This window comes from Vanellus vanellus (assembly GCF_965231255.1).
Source record: "Vanellus vanellus genome assembly, chromosome: 6".
NCBI classification, from domain to species: Eukaryota; Metazoa; Chordata; class Aves; order Charadriiformes; family Charadriidae; genus Vanellus; species Vanellus vanellus.
Window position 1 is genome coordinate 31,713,068 of NC_138911.1, and position 20,884 is coordinate 31,733,951.

Sequence of the window (20,884 nt, forward strand, 5' to 3'; positions counted from 1 at the left end):
GAAAAACCCAAATAAATGCAAAGAGAACATGAAATTTCCTCTTTGATGTTCTGTGCTGGGAAGGTTTCAATCTCTTTTTAAAGCTCCTCCTCCACCCCCTTGCTTCTTATGGGATTGTGTCCAATATTCCAATGTTCATGTAATGCCTTGACTTTGCTATCATTCTTCTCGGGATAATTATAGGTTAGTATAATGTACCTATTGTTCTGTTCCACAAAGCAGCACTGTCGTACGGATGGCAGGGGTGGGGTAGGGGGGAATCTCTGTGTGTTCTCCTGCATCCACACTGTGACTTTAATTGGTGTTCTTCCTTGTCTTTCCTTTTTTTTTTTTTTTTCTCCTTCCCATGGTGAATGCTGAGCACTTCCCCTTCTCAGACGACTGGTCTCTTTTTCCAGTTACACTGGTGCCCTGTTTTTTGGTTTTGGCTGAGTTCATTCCCATCATAGCAGGTTTGCCTTTCAGATGAAAATAAAATGAAACCCAAGTAATGAGCTATTGGTATTTACAGAGAAAACAGATGAACTATTCTTTCCCAAACCTTATCAGTTGAGTCGCTTATATTATCTTGCATGATTTTTCTAAATTCAAAAAGAAGAAACAACCTACTCTGTGCCCAGGGGCTCCACTCTGCGTTTGGGCCCTGCTGCACAAGGCACCATATAAACATGTACTAACACAATCCCTGACTCTGAGCACTCACACGTTTTTCTCTAAGAGCATTCGTCTTTGCCCTCCAGGTGCAGGTGTGGGGAGACTGCTGTTGAGTGTTGTAAAGTGGTTTTGGTGCTGGGGCTTTGCTTGTGTTTACTAGACAAGATGCTGAGTATGTTACTGGGTGCTTGAGAAATATTAAGGAAAAGCTGAAGAGCCCAGTTAAATCTCTGTTGTTGTACGCAGGAGATGAATGTTGGTTCACAATTGGTGGAGAAGCTGTGTAATCAGTTGCTCACTTTCTATTGTTGCCACCTCCAAGATAAATAATACTCAGGGCTGGTGCTGTGTTTTAGCCAGTAAGGCTGTATAAGTAAATAGGTTCATCTTGATTAGCTGCTGTTTGGTTCACTGTAAACTACTTTTTGCCTTTGAGTCAAACAAGTGGTCTGGAAAGATGGTTCCTGACTAGCCCATCAAAGGAAAACTGTAGTGGGGTGGTTTTTTATTTTTCAGGACTTCACACAACTTCCTCCTCTTTGAATGTGGGTTTACCAGAATGATGAAATGGGAAACCTCCAAACTATTGCATTTTTAAAACCTATTGTTATAAAGGAGGGAATTACAGATTTTGGAAGAATCGGACTTAAAAAATGTCTGCTAGCAATGAGCATGCCTCAAGTGCATACGACTTCCCTGCTACAAAAGTGGACAAAAGCATGTTCAGAGGTCAGACCTGTCTCCTCTTCTGCAGTCCCTGGGCTTCCCCTCGCTCCTGATGCACAAATCCAAAACACACCATTTTCACTTGAATGTCTTTTTTAAGATGCCTTACATGAATCTTGGAAAGATAGGAAGGTTCATCCAACACTGTCATTGCTAGATTGTTCCACCACAGGAAATGACTTCTGGTGTGAAGCCTTTAAAATCGTCAATGTCTTTGTGCACCTTTTGCAGATTTCAAAATCTGAAAAAGTGTAAGTGTCCATCTGTGGGTGTGTGGAGTGGGGGAAAAGGGACGTGGTGGATAGAAGTGGACTTCTTATGCGATCTTTTTGAAACAAAAATTAATCTCTTTCATAATGATAATTTGTAGAACTGTGTCTCCAAAACAAAAGAACCAACACAGATGCACAGTTTGGCAAGCTGCAAATATTAAACAGCCAACCTTGTTCTCCCTGGTGTAATTCCATGGACTTCAAGGGAATTACACCAGTGGCAGTGAATCTGGCCTAAAATGCCTTTGACTAAAATTTATTGTTTTATGTCTGGTGTCCTGAGTAATGCTGATGAGATCTGATGTTTTAGAAACGGATGGAATCTCGTGTGTTCAGTGCAGCATGCTGAGAAACACACCCACGTGTGAGCACACACACAACCACGCATGCGCACACGTATTGATTGCTTTCTTGGGGATGTTCCCAGAACAGAGATGTGCTTGCCAGGTGTGTTTGGAAGCCAGCTCTGGCTGTGGTGTGCGTGATGGAGAAGCACAGGGATGCTGCTTACGACTGCTTCTTGCCTCGTGCTTGCTTACTGTATTCCTCCTTTATATCCTGAAGTGGAAACCACAGGTTAATCCCAGTCAAATCCTGTAAATGATTGCCCCTGTTGGGCCAGACCCAGAAAAATTCCTCCCGCTGGCTTAAGCGTATTTACATACCACAGGTCATTACAAGTTGGCGCTCACCTTTGTATTCATTCCCACGTGTCAAAGCAGAGATATTGGTTCATTTTCCTTTTTTCTCCAATGTTTCTTCTATTTTCTAGGTTACCTTTTTTTTGAAGAAATAAGAAAGCCAAAGGAGTGATCCCCATGGGTCCTGACATCTGCTGCAGTCATTCTTACTGACTCAAAGGAGACCTAGGGAAGGAGAGGGAACAGTCTGGCTGCAGTCTCTTCTTGTTTCTCTTTCGTGGGCCCCCACCCTGCACCCTCCTGGGCCTGCAATCCACTAACTAGCTCCTCCTGACTCCAGCTGTCGTTTTTCCTTTTTATCTACTCCTCACTCAAAGAACCAAATGTCATCTCTTGTTGTTCCCTTAGCTGGGGTCAGAGACTCCTTTATGTGCTTTACGCTGATCAAGGATTTTTAACTGGAAATGAGAGTGGTAATCAACTGCATAGTTGGGGAAGGGGAGAGATTAAATATGAGAATTGCCAGTGATTGCCCCACGTGAAGAACAGCAGCTAGCAAAACACATGCTATCATTATGCTCTTATGATTATTTTATTTCCTTAGTGACAGTAAAATGCTATCTGTAGCAGAAAGATAGGACAAAGTCCATCCTTGTTTAGCCCTGTGGTATTCAATGGATTTTCGGTGGCGTAGAATTGGGAATATTTAGTTTTACAGTGAGGAGTGACTCCTATTTTCAGACTCTTTTCCCTGGGAGATTTCAAGAAAGGGAGAAGGCAAATCAAAGATATGTTTGTGTTCTAAATTGAGGACCCATTTTTGTTCAAAAAAGGGTAGCCATTTTTATTTCCAGTCTTGACTCTATAGCTATGGGGAAGTCATTGGAGGGTGTAGTGGGATGTGACTTCTTCTGTGTCCTGACACTTCCTCTTCATCAGCCAGTTTTGGGGCATACTGGCTGAATAAAAGTGGGGACAGGAAGGGTTCCTGGTGCTGCTTCAGTCTCTGACCGTGGTTTATTTTTCTGGTTTATTCAAGACAGAATCAAGCTCCAGGGACTGCAACAGATTGCAAACTGTAAGTTTCATAATCAAACCTAGGAAGGCAGAACATTTAACAAACAGGCTAAATGATGAGAATTACCTTTGGATTGATTAATTACTTTAATTTTAGTAGCCTAAACTGTCTCCTTCAATGCAGTCTTTTTAAAGGCTTGTCAGTCCCTCTAAAATGCCTTCTGTTGTTACAGAGCTGCAGGAAGAATAGTACAGAGTGTCCTGATTCTCCTTTTGCACTGATGGAAGTCAAAAGTACTCTGAAGTAGGCAGGAACTGAGTCAGCCTTCTTCCAGAAAAGCATTTTCTTCACAAGAGAAAAACAGGCTTTAGTTTTTAGTTTAGGTTTTGTTTTTTTTTTTTTTTTTAATTGAGACCTGGCTGGTGGAGAAAGAGGTTTCACTGACCTCAAATTGCCAACTTTTGCTAAGATGTGTGTTAGGGACTAACATGCTAGTATTATTTTGTGTTTATTCTCTATGCATTTGACAGTGATTTTGTTAATGCTTTCAGAAATCTGTTACTTTCTTAGCAACTCCAGCTTCTAGAAGCCAGGAACTGCATGAAAATTTCAGTTTTATAGCTGAAATTTCTGGCTCTGCTGGCTGTAGAAATACATACATCTAAAATAATCTACTAGTTCAGAAACAGGACCCCACTCTTGATTTTTTTGAGTGGTTTGATTTGAAAATACTGTAAGTACCAGGCGCAGGTACTTCCTGGAATACAGGAAGAAAGATGGGAATATCAGGATAAAAAAGACTTCTTTATCTTAAGTCTGGGGTTAACCTTCCTGAACTTGGACTTCATCCCCTTCCTATTTCTCCAGTTAAAATAGGAGATGTGCCCGAATCTCAAGTTCAAGATGCAACCTATTGGTAAAGTTTCATTTAAATACTACATTGTGAAGCTCCTGATTCCTGGGAGATGTGGAGTTGTGCCTGATCTAACTTTTCCTGCTTCCCTCTACCATGATGCTTCAGCTCTAGCATTTGGAATAGGCCTTTATATACAGTTTTGAGGTCTGATCATCCCTTGTATGCATTGTGATATGGAAAGAAGGATGGATAGGAAGAGTTCATAGTCCTCGAGATGCTTGTCAGCTGTCTTCTTGGTGTCTTTCTTTGCCTTTCTCTGTAGTATGGGATATGGATCACCTCCTCAGACCATCTAAGCATATTCATCCCATGAATCCCTTGGAATTGTGCATGCCTCAGAACACTGGTGATGCCCTTTTTCTCTTTCTGGGGCAGATTACAGTACTTGAGAGTCCTGATCTTTTTTACTATAGATCTTAAGATTTTTTAGAATACTGAGAATTTGTACCTAGTTTTTTGTGGACCTCTGTGTGCTAAATATCTTGTATGTTATTTTCTGGGGTTGCTGGAGACTGGGCTCCATCTTTCAGCTTGCAATTTCCAGTCCTTTGTTGTGCAAAGACACACAATCCTGCTGTGTACTGTTCCATTTACTGCTCCCTTTTCACTCTTTCCTTGCCATCTTTCCTTCCTTATTCAAATTTGTCATTCCCAATGGTATTGCTGTTTTGTTCAGTGGGAGCCGTGATTAACGGTTTCCCCACTGGACTGACTTACGTTGACACCTGTCTTTTCAACCCCGCAGTCTTCGAACAAATCCCTCAGTACATAGGCAAATACCAAGATGGAAGCTGTGGCCTCATTCTTCTTCCATCTTCTGCAGTCTTTTTACCTTAGCAAAGTGAGTGTAAAATACGGAGGAATCAGAATGGAGTGCTCAGTCTATGCAAGCTTTAATGGCAACCAAGTGTACAATCATGTAGGGAAATGATGTTTCTGAAGTTCACATTCAGGCCTTAAATCCAGACTGAAGTTAAAATGTAATTTGTCGTAATTTATTTGTCACTGCAATATCAAATGTTTTAGGAAGTCAGGTTGTATTTTTTCTGCTTCCACCTTTTTTTTGTGCTGTTGCTGTACTCAAATGTATTGGCAGTTGCAATCACATGGAAAGATACACTTTGGTCCTTCAGGACATAAAATAAATGTGTTCTTTAAGTGACTATAGAACATAGAACCCTGAAGGAAGCAAATAATTGCAGAAACAAAGTACTGTATTTTTACTGCAATTTTTTGAACATTAACAACTCTTTCAAAAGTGGGCATTGCTAGAACTTTGTCCTCTTCTTTCTGCAGAACCACGTGTTCTGGGATTCTTCTCCAGTATCTTATCAAGATTTTCTCTTTTATGTAGGTAGAATTAACAGAAAACAGAGAAGCAAACAAACCTAAGCAAGAGCATGCAGCATAAAGATTCTGAAAAGTATCAGATTGGGGTATTAAAAACAATCTCAAAAACATGTCAACCTGTAGTAAATTATAACCATAACTGCTATCACCTCAACTCCTCTAGGAATTTTTGCCACAGATGCTTGCCAGATGCTGCAGCAGTTTCCAGCTGTTTCCCCACTTTTGGATGCATCAGGCAAAATTGAGAAACCTCATCAGCTGATGGGCAAACTTATGAAGGCTAAAATGGAGTAGGAGCTGCTTAGTGGGAACAGGCAGAGTTTTGTCTAAGGTGATGCTGAATGAAGACATAGATGCCAGCTGTTTATCAGCTGGCTTCATACTGAAGGTACATTTTCCTTTAGCATGCTCAGTACTTGAGCTTCCGCTCCTTCCTTCAGCCTTTTGGCTTGCTAGACCAAAAGAGGGAGTATAAGAAAGAGAGCCATGAACTTATCATTCATGTGAGTGTATAATTTTCTTATAACTGAACTTCTTTCTGGCAGGAAGTCACATGGAAAGCAAGATAAGAGATCACTCAGCTCTTCATTGCCCCCAGAACAAGAACAACCTGGAAAAGATTGTACCTAAACACATAAAATGTCAAATAAACACCAGGCATTCTTTGCATTCAAAAACCAAACATGAGTTCCTATAGCTCCTCCAAAGTATAATATTCAAAGTCATTCATGGCAGCCTTATGAACAAGAATCAATGTATCAGTGATTCATTTGTAAGTATACGCAATCTGTCTGTGTATACGCAACACTATAGATCAGTGATAGTCAAACCTGAAAAGTTTGATTCTTGAATGGACTGAGAGGAAGCAACATAATCACCAGGGTGTGTTAACCTGATGCTGTGCTGGGATGTGCTGGTTTTGATCCTTTGTCATTACTTTTGCATATTGATGGTAAGCTGTGAGCAGATGCCTTAGTGCAGTGTCAGATCATCACACCATGATTAGCTTGTAGAAATCTGCAGTTGTTTTCTGTGTTTCTGACTGCTGGTAAAAAGAGTTGCTTCCCATCTCTCCATCTTTCTGCCTCTCTCTTTGACTACATCAAAGAGTAAAGAACGCTCTCAGGTGCTTTGAAATATTGGCTGAGCCTTCTTGTTTGTTGAGCAAAGAGAAGCTCTGTAAGCCTACTGATTACTCCAGAACCCACAGGTGATGTTTTAAGGAACTCAAGTTGAGCATTGTTGAGCTATGTAATACATTAGGTTATTTTCTGACTTCTGTGAAAATGTCTTGTGTGTTACTGAGTGATGTGCTATCTCCTAGTCTTTCTCTTTATGCTGAGAAAGATTCAGTGTGTAACTGTTTAGGGTATGTTACAAAAAAACTCCACAGAAAGAATATCTGAAGGGCTTTTGTCTCATAACTCTCACCAAAGATGATGAGATTTTTTTAGTATTCAGTGCATATGGCTTGCAGTTCTCTTTGGGGAGAAGAAGGGGGGAGTGTTCGTTTGGAGAGAAAGGACATAGTCATTATGTTGTGCATGTGATAGGGACAACAATGTTGCTGTCAAATGGTAGCAGTTCCTAAGTTAACCACAACGGAGAACCCCCAGTTGAGGGCAGAGGAGACATTTACCTGCCTGCTTTGTGCTTAGCAGCAACTACACCAAGATGATTCATCTGTCTGTGATGGTCCTCAGAAGCAGAAGACATCCGTCCCCTCCTTATGTTGTGATCTTTTTGCAGATCCTTCCATTTTCTTCCTTTCTCAACTCCCCGTGGAGGGACTCTCCTCTTCCCCCTTCCATTGCCTTGGAGCTGTTTTGCTTCTCCTGATGAATGTCAAGTGCTTTGGGCCTGCAGCCCTAATGGGTGGGGGCTAAGACTTGGATATACCCCTGAGACAGAGTGGAGCCAGCAAAGATGGGTTGTTTTAAATTGTGTGGTGACAAGCCTTTTTTTCCCTCCCTTTTTGTTCCCAGAGGATAGCTGGGTAAGTTTATTGTGCCAAATGCTTGGAATGTGGTTTTTCTCCTCTTCCTCCCCCTTCAAAACAGAAAGAGAAAACTTTATGCTGTGATTTGTGTTAATTGGGGAACATAAATCCAAAGGGTAGTGCAGCATTTCTGGGCCTAGGCACCTATTGAAGTTTAATGAGGGAAGTGCAGCTTTCTCTTGCCCTCCCCCTTATGCTCTCCCCACATCAAACTCTTTCTTGTGGTACAGTCCTGTTCAGATGGGAGTATGGGAATGCCAGGGAGAGTGGGTGCGTTGGTCCAAAGTTCTCACGGGTCTGAAAGCAATATGTGACTGCTTTAAAATAATGCAGGCAGAGTGAGGCATGGATGTTCTCGCAGGCCAAGTTACTTGTGTGGCTAATGTAGGAAAAAGAGAGAGAAAGAGATTCCTCTGGATACCTGTCTGAAGTGGCTGCAATCCGCGCTGCAACAGAGATTTGATGGTCCATGTGCCCTGACCATACATTTCTGGACTGATGAGAGGGTCTTATGTAGGTTGTTATATGACTTTTTACTCCTTGTGTCAGGCCTGATACTTTCTCAGACCTTCACGATGAAGTATTTCCTTATGATTACTGACTGTCTTGTTACATCCAGAATAGAAAATAAGCATCCTTTTCCCTGTCCCAGCCATGGTACTGGGAATAAATCAGTGCCCATCAGTTTGTACAGGATGTAATGGAGTCCCTTACACAAAAAGCCAACCTGGGAGGGCCTTAATCTGAGCATGAATGAGAGTATAATTACACTGAGTGTAATAACATATACTTTAGCAGAGATGGACAAGTTCATCTGAAATGGCTTTGGAGTGAATGCCAAAAGCAAAAGCTTCCCTTTGGCTCTGATGTTTCAAGAAGAAAAGCAATTCATGTAGTGGAAGAAAGGTAGATTAGGAGGGCAACAGGAAGAGACCTTAAATAAAGGGCCCTGCGAGTCCCAAAATTTATTAAAACCAATACTTGACTGGCTCTGAGGTCTGCTGCAATAAAATAATAAAACTTACACTCAGGTAAAAGTGCTTCTTTTGGTGGTGCAAGACCAGCATTCATCCTTCAGTTCTGGGTAATATAACATTACTACAGGAGGTATTTTTACCTGTTGGTAATATTTTACTGCTTTTGCTCATAAACTCATCAATGTTTGTGTAGCATTAAGCATTAAAACTCTTATTTTTGTCAACTTTTCCAGCCCTTGCTGATGCAGCACTGGAAGTCTGGGAAGAACTGCTTGCTTTTGCTTTGAGAGATGGGATGAAAGGTTAGAGGGGGGTGGATGGCGATTGCGTGAACAATGCAGGTCAGGTTACTGTTGGATTCCTCTTGCAAGATAAGTGAGACCCTTCTGAAAGGTAATTATTGGAAAGCATAAATTCCTGAGATAACCTGTCCAAGAAGAAATACTGACAGGAACAGAGGCCATGTGTTAAAGGCTAGCCATTACTCCAGGGCAACGGGCTAACCTCTCTCTCTTGTTTTTTCTGTAACCTCTCCTTGCTCTGACAGTTGACTCCCTCAGTTCTTTTCCTTCAGTTACTTGTCAATCTTCTCCTGGTCCTCTTTATAGACCACTGTGTTGCTCGTCTCCATTCTGTACTAATGGGGGTGCAGACAAGTGGATACTCAGTATGCATTTTGGTTCCATGTCCAAATTCTTGTTTAGTCATTGTCTTCGCTTGTCATTGTCATTGTCACCGCAGTGTTCAGGTAGCTTTTACAGCATGTCTGGAAAAAAGGAAGGTTGCTCATGTATATCTTTAACTGATTTTTGTATAGAACAGCTTCAACTAGCTTTCAGGGATGACATGGAATCAGCTTTGCCTCTGAATGAAGAAAATTGCTGGATTTCTGTTGGGAAAGGAAATCTTGAAGAGTGAAAAAACAAATTTCAGAAGAAAAGATGGAGCAAAACTGGGAAATGAGAAAAGTGCCTTCTCTTTCTCTGTGGCTTTGCTATGCAAACTCTCTGTGTCTCATCTGTAATGTAGAGATAATGATATCTACCCGGCTCCTATTTCCACTGGTTGATTGATTAATGACTGTCTCATGATCCCTAGATTACACTTTTGTGACCTACAGCTTTAGCTACTGCACTGTATTACATCCCAGAAAGAAAATGGAAGTAATGTGTTAGCTCTGGCTAGTTCCAGCTGGGAAAACATGATAAACTGACCTGGACAGGCTTGCCCACGTGTACCTGTTTCTAAGACCTCATTCTAAAAGTGCACTGAAGCATGTGCTGCCTGTTCAGCTGCCATCTCTGTTCAAGCAAGACATTCAAGTATCTGCCTAACTTTGAATTGAAGGGGACCTGCACACTCAATGAAGTGCTTTGCAGAACTGGGACCTGATGCTTGGTTGCGGGCAGGGTTTCATCATGAGCCTTTGAAGACACCAGTGAACACACAGGGCCAAAGATGGAGCTGAGATCTGCCCTATGATGATTGGGATATACATTAAACAACTGGAGTCTTTAAGAGTAGTGAAACTTGCCAAAAGAGTAAGTTTTTCGAGCAGAAGAGAGGATCTTTATTGTGCAGTGATAATTGCAGCAACACACTTCTGCAAGCTTTTCTAATTGCTAAGTGAATTACAAGGCTTTTCTATTTGCTTTAACTGTTCTACAGGGATAATCACCTCAATCTGATACTTGGGTTAAGGTGGTGCTGAGAACAGGAGGCAAGCCAGAAGAAAAATACATGCAAGGAAAGTTGGTGTATAGGGGAACAACCACCAGGTATTTGAGTTTCTGAAAGCTAGTTGTGGCAAGTGCTTTTTCTTGACTTTATAAAAGAGTTCCTCTTATATGTTGTGTAAGTATATGCAGAAACAAGATCACAGGTGTTTGAAACATCACTCCTCAGATTTAAAGCAATGTGTGTATTTACAGTGATGGTTTTCTCTGCTCCCATGGGATGTGCTCCAGGTGCAGAAGATCCTGTTCCTAGACCTTCGAGTTAGTTCAAGTGTGCTGTCCATACAGAGCATTCTTTATGCTGAGGGAACTGGGCGATGATGTGTTGGAGGACACAGTGCATCTGTTTCACCTCTTACTTCTAACTTTTACTGTTGCTTTTTGAGGAGTAATAATGATACTTCAGCAGAGGAATGCCCGTAATCTGCCCTACTTTCATTTGCGGGTAGAACTGGGGGAAGGAGGTGAGAAAAGGAAATCTAATTCACAGTCCTCTCGGGAATTCCCCTGTGTAGCATGTATATTCCTGCTGTACGTCTGCTGAGGTCGGTAGATTTATACAAGTAACAGAATGATTGTTCCTGTGTATTCAAGAGAAATAATAACTCAAAGAAACATAACCTTAATTGTCTAGGCTTGAGATGTCTTTGTAGAGAACAGAAAGTATGATTTCCCATTGTGTTTTTTATGGTTAATAATTATTGACTGGGTAGAGTACATTTTTGTGTTTTCTTACATGTGCATTCTATTTGTCGTATGTATTGTGACTGAGGAACTGAAAGTGCTACCCACTCAAGATTAGTGACTTTAAAGTATTGGCTATAGCTGATTTTTTTTTCCAAGGCTGACCTCAGAGGCAAAGTAAGCTCTAATAATTATATGGTTCTATTCTAGATCTATATAAATCTCTGCTTTGCTACTTGTGTGATCATTTTCACCTGAGCAAAATGGATTGTTTCCTGTAGCGGGATTTCCTTTGCAGCAGGAGATACAAGGTTCCTACAAAAGAGGCCAGTCAGCAGAATAGTGTGAGCTCACTAACTCTTTCTATCAAAGGACAGGACGTACCTAAAATATTTAAGTAATTACAGTTCTGTGTGATGGGGAAGCTTGCCTGCCATTTAGGAGCATTTCTACTACTTTTCTACTTGCATGTTTATTTCAATGTCTTCTAAATTCTGCCATCTGGATTGTATTGCACTGTATATTGGTCTACAAAATAACTTCACAAGGTGCAGGGGAAATCCCAGCCTGGGAACTTCCAAGAGGGCTAACAGAGGTCATTCAGACCAGCTCTGTGCTGTAGAGCTTGGACAGTTATGACTCTGACATGGCTAAAAGCATGCAAAACCCTCATGCTCTTTCCTGGCATCTCACTGCCTGTTGAGATCTGATGGAGATACATGGCTTCATGAAAGATGAGATGCATATAGACACATGAAAAGGAATGCTCTTGTCAGCTTAACTGGCTGTTGGGCCGATGATGTAACTCTGGTGGTAGGGGAAAAACTCCTTCCATTTGTATACACAGTGTCTCCCAAGAGGGCTGTGCTGACTGACTGACTTAGCTGTCGCCACTGATGGTGTGGACAAGCTTTTTCCATTGCAAGCAAACAAGTGTGCTACTTGAAGACTAACCCAAGCTGGTTTTACTGCTGGAGACTACCTCTGGTGGCAGAAGGGGGTTTGTGAGCTTGCCCTCAGCTCCTCCAGGCAATGTCAGCTGGGTTTGCTCAAGCAGATCAAACGGCCTTGCCTGAAGTAGATCAGGGAGCTCTCGCGCAAGTATTGCTACTGGCGGGAGGTGTGGGAGCAGTAAGCTGTAGGACACAAGCAGTGAAAAGCAGCAGGGTGGGAGGGAATAGGTGATATTTTTAGCCAGCACAGCTAGAACTAGGAGAGGATGTCTGTTTATGATCTGAGCATCTCTTAGTATAGACAGCGCCTAAAGTAATGCAGATAATTTATTAGTGAGGTAAGTGTAGGGTGCTAGTTGTGTTCTACAGGGGAACTGTTAAAGCTACAAAAGAAGTCACAGCAGAGTCATTTGTGAAACTCTGGTTTGCTGGCTTCCCAGTGCCAGCTTGGGCGAAAGATTACATTTTTTACTAATCTACCTCTCTCCTGGATGTAGGAATGCAAAAGATAGGTCCACTGTGGGAAATCAGGAATGAGGGAGTTGAATGCATAGACTTTGTCTTTGACTACATCTGTCCCCTAAGGCTATGATTGCACTAAGCGAAACAGACTTCTGGTGACCCCAAGCCCCAGCAGCTTGAGATGCTTCTTTAAAAATATATATAAAAAAAGTCTCTTGAATGTTGTCATGTCCAATCTAATATTTTTGCTGAAATTTTCATTAGTTCATTCCTTTAGTAATTGGAGAGAATTTTTGACCTTTTGGGGGAGGTTAGGACCAAGCTGAATTCTGACTGCTGTCCTCAGATACAGAAGAGGTCTAGGTTTTTACCTTTTGCACCTGTTGTTCATTTAATTGGATGATGCTGCATCTCTTTAAAACAGAAACTCTGGCCTGAGCAAGAGTAGATGCTCTGAGATATCCCCAAGGAGTCTGCCTCTGAGATTAACCTAATTGGTCACTGTGCTGAGTCTAATAGAGATTGTATGCAATGTCTGTCTCTGGAAACACCTTAGGTGGCCTAGTGTATGGCAGGGAAACTGCTGCTTCTCCATGGAAATCGAGGAAAAGTAAGAGGAGAAGTGGACAAATTACCACAAGAACCGTAGTATAATTGCTCACAGTCCAGTATATTTGAATGAGGACGAGAAATTAATCTTCTGAAATACCTCATCTAAGCCCACATCTTCTTGTACCATACACAGATGCCTGTTGTATCTAGCCAACAACTCTGCGTGTTGACTGCAGAGAAAGATGGGTATAGCGATCCTACTTTTTTGGCTTTGAGAGCTGGGAATGTTGCTGCAGGCCTTGCACAAGGCCATGCAGAGCTGCAGGAAGAGGAACACCTCCAGGTGTGGTCCTTCTTCCTGCACAAAGATGGCAGCAGCTCTTGACCCTGAAAGCCAGATTTGGCCTGCAGGCTGCTGTCAGTGAAATACCCTGATGTACCACACTCTTCTTGGCAGTGTTAACTTGTGCTGCTGTTTCTTTTCTTTAAATGGAAATGCTGGCAGAGCTCTCATACTTCCACAGTACTTGTGAAGATGGGGCTAATCAGATCAATTTTCCCCAAATTGTAAGCTATGCCTATTTTTTGTCATTTTTCTCCAGAGACAGACTTTTGCATGAGATGATACCTGTAGTTTCCCACTGGATTAAATTACAGTCTAAGACTGTTTCCAGAGTAGGGAATTTAGCTCACTCTGTGAGGCTGGGTTCTCTGTTATGATTCAGCATCGCACCGTGATTCAAGCAGTGAGAAGCCTGGCGGTTCTAGCCACAAATAGCCAGTAGGGATTTCCAACTCACCAGGGGAAGTCTGCTGATAAATACCCGGGCAAAAGGGGATTCCTTTGCCCTTCTACACACAGGGGATGGCCTAATGCTGGGGGCTCTGAGGAAGGTGCTGGAAAATCTCACATTGCTCTTTCACTGATCTAGGATTCAACCTAGACTCGTAGCTCAGGGCATCTCCTTGACTGCTGTAATGTCTGGGCTGTGCCAGTGCTGACTCAGGAACTTGTCATCAGCTCTCTGATGGCTCCTAATCTCTCGCGCCACATACGGCCTATGCACCTGGCACAGTACTTTTGAACAAGTGCTTGAAAGCTTGTCTATTTTAACCTGGCTGTATGAGTTCTTCCAATGAAAGGCATTAACTCTCCTCGCAAACCTTTCCTTTCATTTACCTGTCGATCATTGCTGCTCCAGCAACACTGTCTCTGTTTGCAGCTGTGTACTGCTTTGTGGTCTGATTTGTGTACTCTATCTACTACTGAAACAGTTCTGCTAGCCATATTTTTTCTCTGACTTCCATGCTGGGGGAAGTTATACAGGCCTCTTTTTTGTGCATCAAGTGAAATTGTTCAATATGTGTAGAAATGAAGTAGATGTCTCAATGACTCTGGCTCTTGGAGAGTCTAGGATAGATGTGTGTTTGTGAGTCTTTACAAAGCTGCCAAGTTTATGTTAAAAAACTGAAAGCCCAGAAAGTTTGAGTCATTCTGTAGCCCATCTGGAAATCCTGTTTTGCCTTTGCTCACGTTCACACCCCTTACATCATTAGAAGATGCCGTGCAGGGACAGACACAACTGACCATTACGAGAAAACTGAATCTGCACATTCCTACACTTTCTGGCTTGCCCTTGGAGTTTGTGGTAGGATTTTAAGCAATCTGTTAGGCTTCGCCTAACGTCAGGAAAGCCATTCTGTATTTCTGTTGATTCTCAATATCCTACCTCTCTGCAGTCGCAAAGGGTGCATGATTGTAGCGTTTAGGAGCTGCCTATAGACTAGAGGTTCCAGAGAGTACAGCCAAAGGAGGGGCCCAGCTGGTCCTTTTTTGTTTAATGCTTAATAGTGGTCTGATACTCTTGAATATGTCATATTTTCCTTTACTTCGATCTTTTGATGAATGTGGTGTTAGCATCCTGCAATGTAATGTGAGGATGAGCAGAACAGAATACTTTATGTCTTCCGGGAAGATGCTCTGGAGCCGGAGGTCTGCTGTCCAAAGGCGCTGCAGGAGTCTGGTGACACAGGGCTCTGTTAAGCACAGTTTTCCAGTTGCATCTGCTGTTCTGGGTCTAGAAAGTAGAAGCAGCTGTTCAAGCGGCTTGAACCTAGCTTACTGTGCCCTTTGTGAAAACCAGTGGTGTTTCAGAGTGCATGAGGAAAGTGGGACGAGGACAGGCGGGGGACTACTGATCTCTTTGACTTACTTTGTGATAGCTCTGTCTTTGTTGCTTGTCTAGTCTAAGGTGGAGACTCGTAGGCCAGCCCAAGTGTGAAAAACACATAGAAGCCAGACCACTGCTTGGAAAGAGAATTATGCTGACTGGAGGGTGGAGAGGCAGGGGGACAGAGAGAGAGAGAGGAAGGCCCTTTTGATGATTGTGTCTATTAGATTGTCCACATTAGTGTCTGTCTTTGAATCATATACAACGTTAGCTCATAGTTTGTAACATTTCCCTCTTCCAGCCAGCATCACTATGATCTCTTCTGACTTCAGCCTTTGCCAGCCATGCTACCCTTGCTTTCAACACTGAGAGATTTGGGAGAGTGCCGTCTGCATGAGGGGGAAAACATACATAAAGCTGCGTGTCATCAACGTAATGGCTGGCATTGCTGCCCATATACTTCATCGTATTCCCTGGAGGTTTTGCATAGATATTAAATAGAAGTGGTGGAAGAACTGAGCCCTGTGGCATTCTTCATGTCAAGGCTCATGAAGAGGAGGAGCAGCCGCCTGTCAGAGGCCTCCTGGGATCTGCTGGAGAGGAACGAGTGTAGCCAGCTCTGTGCAGTTTTGTCAGCACTTGCCAAGACATGCGGTTGGTCAAGCTGTGCCTCTTTGTCTGCAGTGTCACGGGCAGCTGATAGCTCAGATAGCATCTGCATGATTTCTTAGTCTCTGTCCATCTTTGTGAGAAGGCCCGAGACCCCACTGGTGCTTCATTTCCAGACTCATTCATGAATGTCTCCAAAAGGAGAGTGCAGAGCCTCTTCTGAAGCCATGTTGCATCACTTGTTTCCCACCACTTCTCAGATCTTGTCCACTTTGGAACTGGATGGCAGTGCTGCTGAAAAACAATTTCTGATTTAAAATGTCTTCTTGAGTTGTCCTCAGTGTTCCTCACAGTATCAAATGATCTAAAATATAAGACTAGAGGCTAAAAGTACAGTAAATGAAAACTCCGTGGTCTTGAGGAGAGCGAGTCCCACATTTTTAATCATGGCTGGAGATCATTGCGAACTTCAGAAGGAAAAGTCTGTTGCTTTCTGTTGCATGATTAGTCATTTCTTTCTGTGCTATCAGCTTTTTACTTGCCTAGTCATGTAGTGAGCATGGTTTTAGAGGGAAATGACTAGAAAGGGGCCTGGCCTCAGGAACTGGAGACAATCTGGATTCACACTCAGAGGATCTGGTGGAAATTTCAGAGCTGCGCTTAAAGAGGACTGGTTCTTTGTTATACAAGTTTTCCAGGGGTGATGTGGACCTGTAATCATGGTTGAGCTTGACTGCTTCTATGTCTTCAATGAGTGCTCTCCTTCTCTGGATCCTTACTTGAAATATGATAGGCACTGCAGGAAGGGTCCACTAGATTCTGCCCATTTTGTAGCTTTTGTAAAAGGTGTAGTGCACTTGAATAGCTGGGACTCTGCAGGACGGGCTGGAAAGTAGTGGTAAAGACCTGCTTCGCTGCTTTCAGGGCCCATCAGGATCCCTTGTCAGCAGAGAAATGAACTTCCTGAAGCAGCTGGAGTGAAGCCAGACTCTTGGTCCTTGTTGCTAACTCATAGGCTTATAAACCAGGCCAGTTCTTGTTGGTTTTTTTTTTTTTTTCATTTAAGGCATGCCTAGACAGAGGAGTCATGGCACTAGGTACTGTAGAGAAAAGTAGTAAGTCAGAGTCTGCTCAGAAAACCTATGGTCTAGTTAGAGCAGGCAGGCAAAGGTTGAGAGAAGGGAAGCGTTGTTCTTCCCTGACTTTGTTATTAGCTGACCTGATTCCATGATAGAAAACCTCAGTTACTTAACGCTTAAAAGGACAGTGACCTCATGAAAGCCACAGGGTCTGATCCTCCGTTGTGGTGTACGCTCTCATGCCAGTGCCTACCTGCAAGGCTGTATAGAATTGCACCAGCCTCATGTCGCTGTCCCAGGACGCACGGGGCTGGTGGTGCTTTCAGAGTGCTCACCTCCCCTTTCACGCTGCGCTTCTGCTGCTCCAAGCCTGCTGTTTAGTTTCAGTCCTGCCCCTTTTCACCAAAAAAGAGCCTCTAACTCCTACTAGACATATACCCCTCTTATGCAGCCTTGCAGAAGGTTGTAATAGCATGGGTTGTTCTTTTCCAAGCCAGGGAGCTTTTGTGAGTCAGCCAGAACTGGGTTATTTTAGTGTCCTCGGGCTGGAATGTAAATGTAAAGCCTACGTGTATGCCAGCAGTGTCACCGCCCTGTCTGTCCCAGGCATCTGGGATTTCACCTGTGGCCCTGCACTGAGCGCCTGCATGCTTTTTGCAGTGTGCTGACAACTTTATTCTCCATTTCCAGTTGTGCTGCTTTCAGTATGATTTGCCTTCCTTGGCCAGCAGTTGTTCATGTCTGCTCCTTGACTTTTTTTTCCCCAGCATCTTTGAAATCTATGCATATGCTGATGGTTTTGTGTCATTAATATCAATCTAGACAAGTCTATGTGACCTTTCACTCCCATGTCCAAAGGGAAGAATCGACCCTTGCAGTCAGTCACAGCACAGCACTGACTCATACATACTTTTCATAAAAATAATGCAGAAATTCCCCATAGTTTTTACAGATATTTTTTCAGGAGATGAAGTGTAAGTATTCCATAGCAACACAGCTTGAGAAAATTATCAAGCATGTAACATCAGATAATTAATCTTTCTGACATACGATACACTTTTTACTATTAATGTGGTCCGTTTATTTTTTCTTTTCTTGTATCTCACTTGCTCAAACTCAGCCTATCTGTTTGAGTTTCATTTGCGCTCATGTGCCCTCCAGTCTTATTCCCTCCCTTGTGTGTTCTCCAGCTCCATTGTAAATCTCCTGGGAGAGGGCTGGGATTTGTCCCACCTCCGTGACTCTGTGGTGATGAGCCCAATAGGACTGTACTTTCCCTTTTTTGCCCCAATTCTAATAATACTTTCTGTTTTTCCTGCATAAGATAAAATATGCTGTGTTTAGATATGTAGCACTGAAAAAAAAGAAAAAAATATCTCTAAAGTTCCTTAAAAAAATTAACTGAGATTTGGAACGAGTCAAAGTCACTCCAGTGAAGACTAACAGTAAAACAAACCAACCAAACAACCACCCAACCACCCAAAAGGATTGCAGGGAAGTAGTTTTCCACCGAGATAGGACTTTCATAAGAAAATATTGTTTCTTTACTTTCCTATATTTGATTATTTGTCACTTTAAAAAAAAATCCATTTATAATTGAAGTCAGGGCAAGCCCTCAAGGTCCCAGTATCTGAATACCTTCCCAGTGAATACTTAGGCGCTGGGGTTTTTGATCATACTTGCTGTGGAGCCAAGGCAACCTTTCTTAAACTATGAAGGTGACTAAATGCTTCTCATAAATGATTATTTTTCTTTAAGGCAAAAGATGCATATTTAAAATATTTAAAATAAATGTAATGAAACAGCCAGACTACAAGATTGTGTCAAGAGTGAATTTGACCCATTAACTTGGTAGCTTCCATGCTACTAGGATCTCAAAATTGCTTTTCTCCCTCTTAGAAAAATTTGAAATTTAACCTTACACCCTACTTGACAATGTCATTTAAAGCCAAATATTTAACATTCTAAGTTTTATAGTTATTTTCAGTCTTAGAAGAAGGTGGAAACTGAGGTCATCTCCAGCTAGATCCTATATCTGGGTTGCTGTGAAGTATTGTTTTTGTTAATACAGCTGCTTTGTGGTGTGCATATTCTAATGAATGGAGTAATTTTTAGCATGAAGAAAACCTATGCAGTGGTTGCAGTTTGTTGTCACACAGCTGTGCTTTTCCTTCCAGTAAACTCCTTGGAGTTAGTGAGCATCCCTGGCTTAATACAGGGGGAATCTGACATAGTTTTGTGGAAGCTCAAGTGTTTGTGGAAGGAGCTGTTAATCTTTGATCAACTGGAGTCTCCTTGTTACTGACTTTGATTACACAAGTGTACAACTTTAATTACAGCTTTTAATAAGCTTTCATTTCTTCGTAGTCACATTCTTTGTATAGTAGTGCAGCTTATCTTTTCCTTTCTCCTCTGCTCCCCGTCCCTCCCCCCTTGCCTTTTTATGGAAAAAGGGCTTTGAGGTCAATGTAGGGGATTCAGTGTCCAGAGGGATCCTGCTTTACGCGCTTTGCCCATGGCTCTGCCCTCTGCTCACTTGTACAGTCTAGAGAGCTCTCTCCTTCAGCTGCCCTGCAAAGATCCCCGCACCAGCTGCTGCCCAGGACCTGGTGATCAGCGTGCAGGGAACAGGGCTGTGAGGCACCGCAGTCACACAGACACTCACTGCTGCACCAAACTGCTGAACAACCCTTAGAAAGTCTCTGTAGCCGAAGGATGTACTGATGTGCAACTCCTGCTTGTGGAGGACTGCCCCCTTCTCTCCCTTGGGGACACTTTGAAATGCAGTGGCTGAAGTCAGAGTGGCAGAAAGCAGAAAGCAGCAAGAAGCTGGTGGGCTCCAGCATCCAGCTACGGTGCTCGTTCCACATCCAGGGGCTTGGCATGCTGGATACCCACTGCTCATTAGAGAAATGACCCGGTGGAAGCTTTGTGAGAGACTTACAGACTTGTAATTGTAAATAATTGAGATATGGCTTAAAACAAGATAAGGAAAGCTTTTTTTTTTCTTTTTTCACAAGAATCATATTTCAGCTGTGGAACTCATCACCCCACAGCGTTTTAGGTATGAAAAAAAAAAGTGGATTGAAGAGGTGGTTGGATAAATTCATGGAAGAAAGATTCATCAGGGTCTATTAAACATAGTATCCCCCACCATTGGGTAACCTGAGGCTTGGGGAAGTTAAGTTCTGATAATCAGAAGTGAGAAGGGGGAACTAGAGGCACCTCCCTCTGTATTTGCCCTGCTCTTGTGTTCTTCCCTGAGCCTCTGCTGTTGGCCCCTGTCAGCGTTGTCCCCTATTGTCAACTGTTGTCCCCTATTGGTCCAGTACAACCCAGGGGAAAAGAGCATGGCTCTTACCTAGGTGATAAGCTGCAACCGAGGAGTGGCTTAAAAGTGGCGAGTCAGAAAAAAGACACAGATGGTAAAACAGAGCAATTTGCACTGATTTAACATTCAGAGGTGTGCAAGAGGAATATACTTTTAAAATGCCAATTGTGCCTACGGAAGAGGGTAGCGCAGAAAACGACTAATAGAACAGGAAAGGGAGCCTCTTTTATCTCTGTGCATGCATCCCTTCGGCTCCCTTGCTGTGCATGCTGTACTCTTTTTGCACACTAATGAATATCAGAATCAGAGCAAGTTATGCTATACATCATTCTACTCCTATTTTCTAATGAACTTACCCCTAATGGGTAGCTTATTCATGTCACGACTGAATTTCACCTTGACAATAGATCAAGAATGAGGTTCAGCAGCGTGGCCCACCTACTTTGCAATGCTCCAATATGACAGCTGCTCTGTGTCCTCAGGGTAGCTCTACTTTGATGCTTTTCCCTGTTTAGAAAAATTTGGAGGGAGGATTTTAGTAATCTCCGGCAGGCAAAGTTTTTAAACCTTTCTCAAGGGAAGGTGAAGATTCTACAAGATTTTTGAACAAATAGTTATTTATGAAATAAGTGACATTGGCTTTAGAACTGTTCCTCCCACTGAGCTCCAGAGGAAAGCAGCATTAGCCATGCTGGATCTTACCAGTCATTGTCGTAGCCTGCTACTGTTGGTGCCTCAGGCTTGACTGTGGAAA

At 42.6% G+C, this 20,884-nt stretch overlaps 1 protein-coding gene across 3 annotated transcripts in view; it reads left to right on the plus strand.

Moving 5' to 3' along the window:
- Positions 1-20,884, plus strand: part of DPF3 (double PHD fingers 3) — a gene marked incomplete at both ends in the record, with an annotated part of 164,595 nt that overhangs the window by 51,044 nt on the left and 92,667 nt on the right. The window lies entirely within an intron of this gene.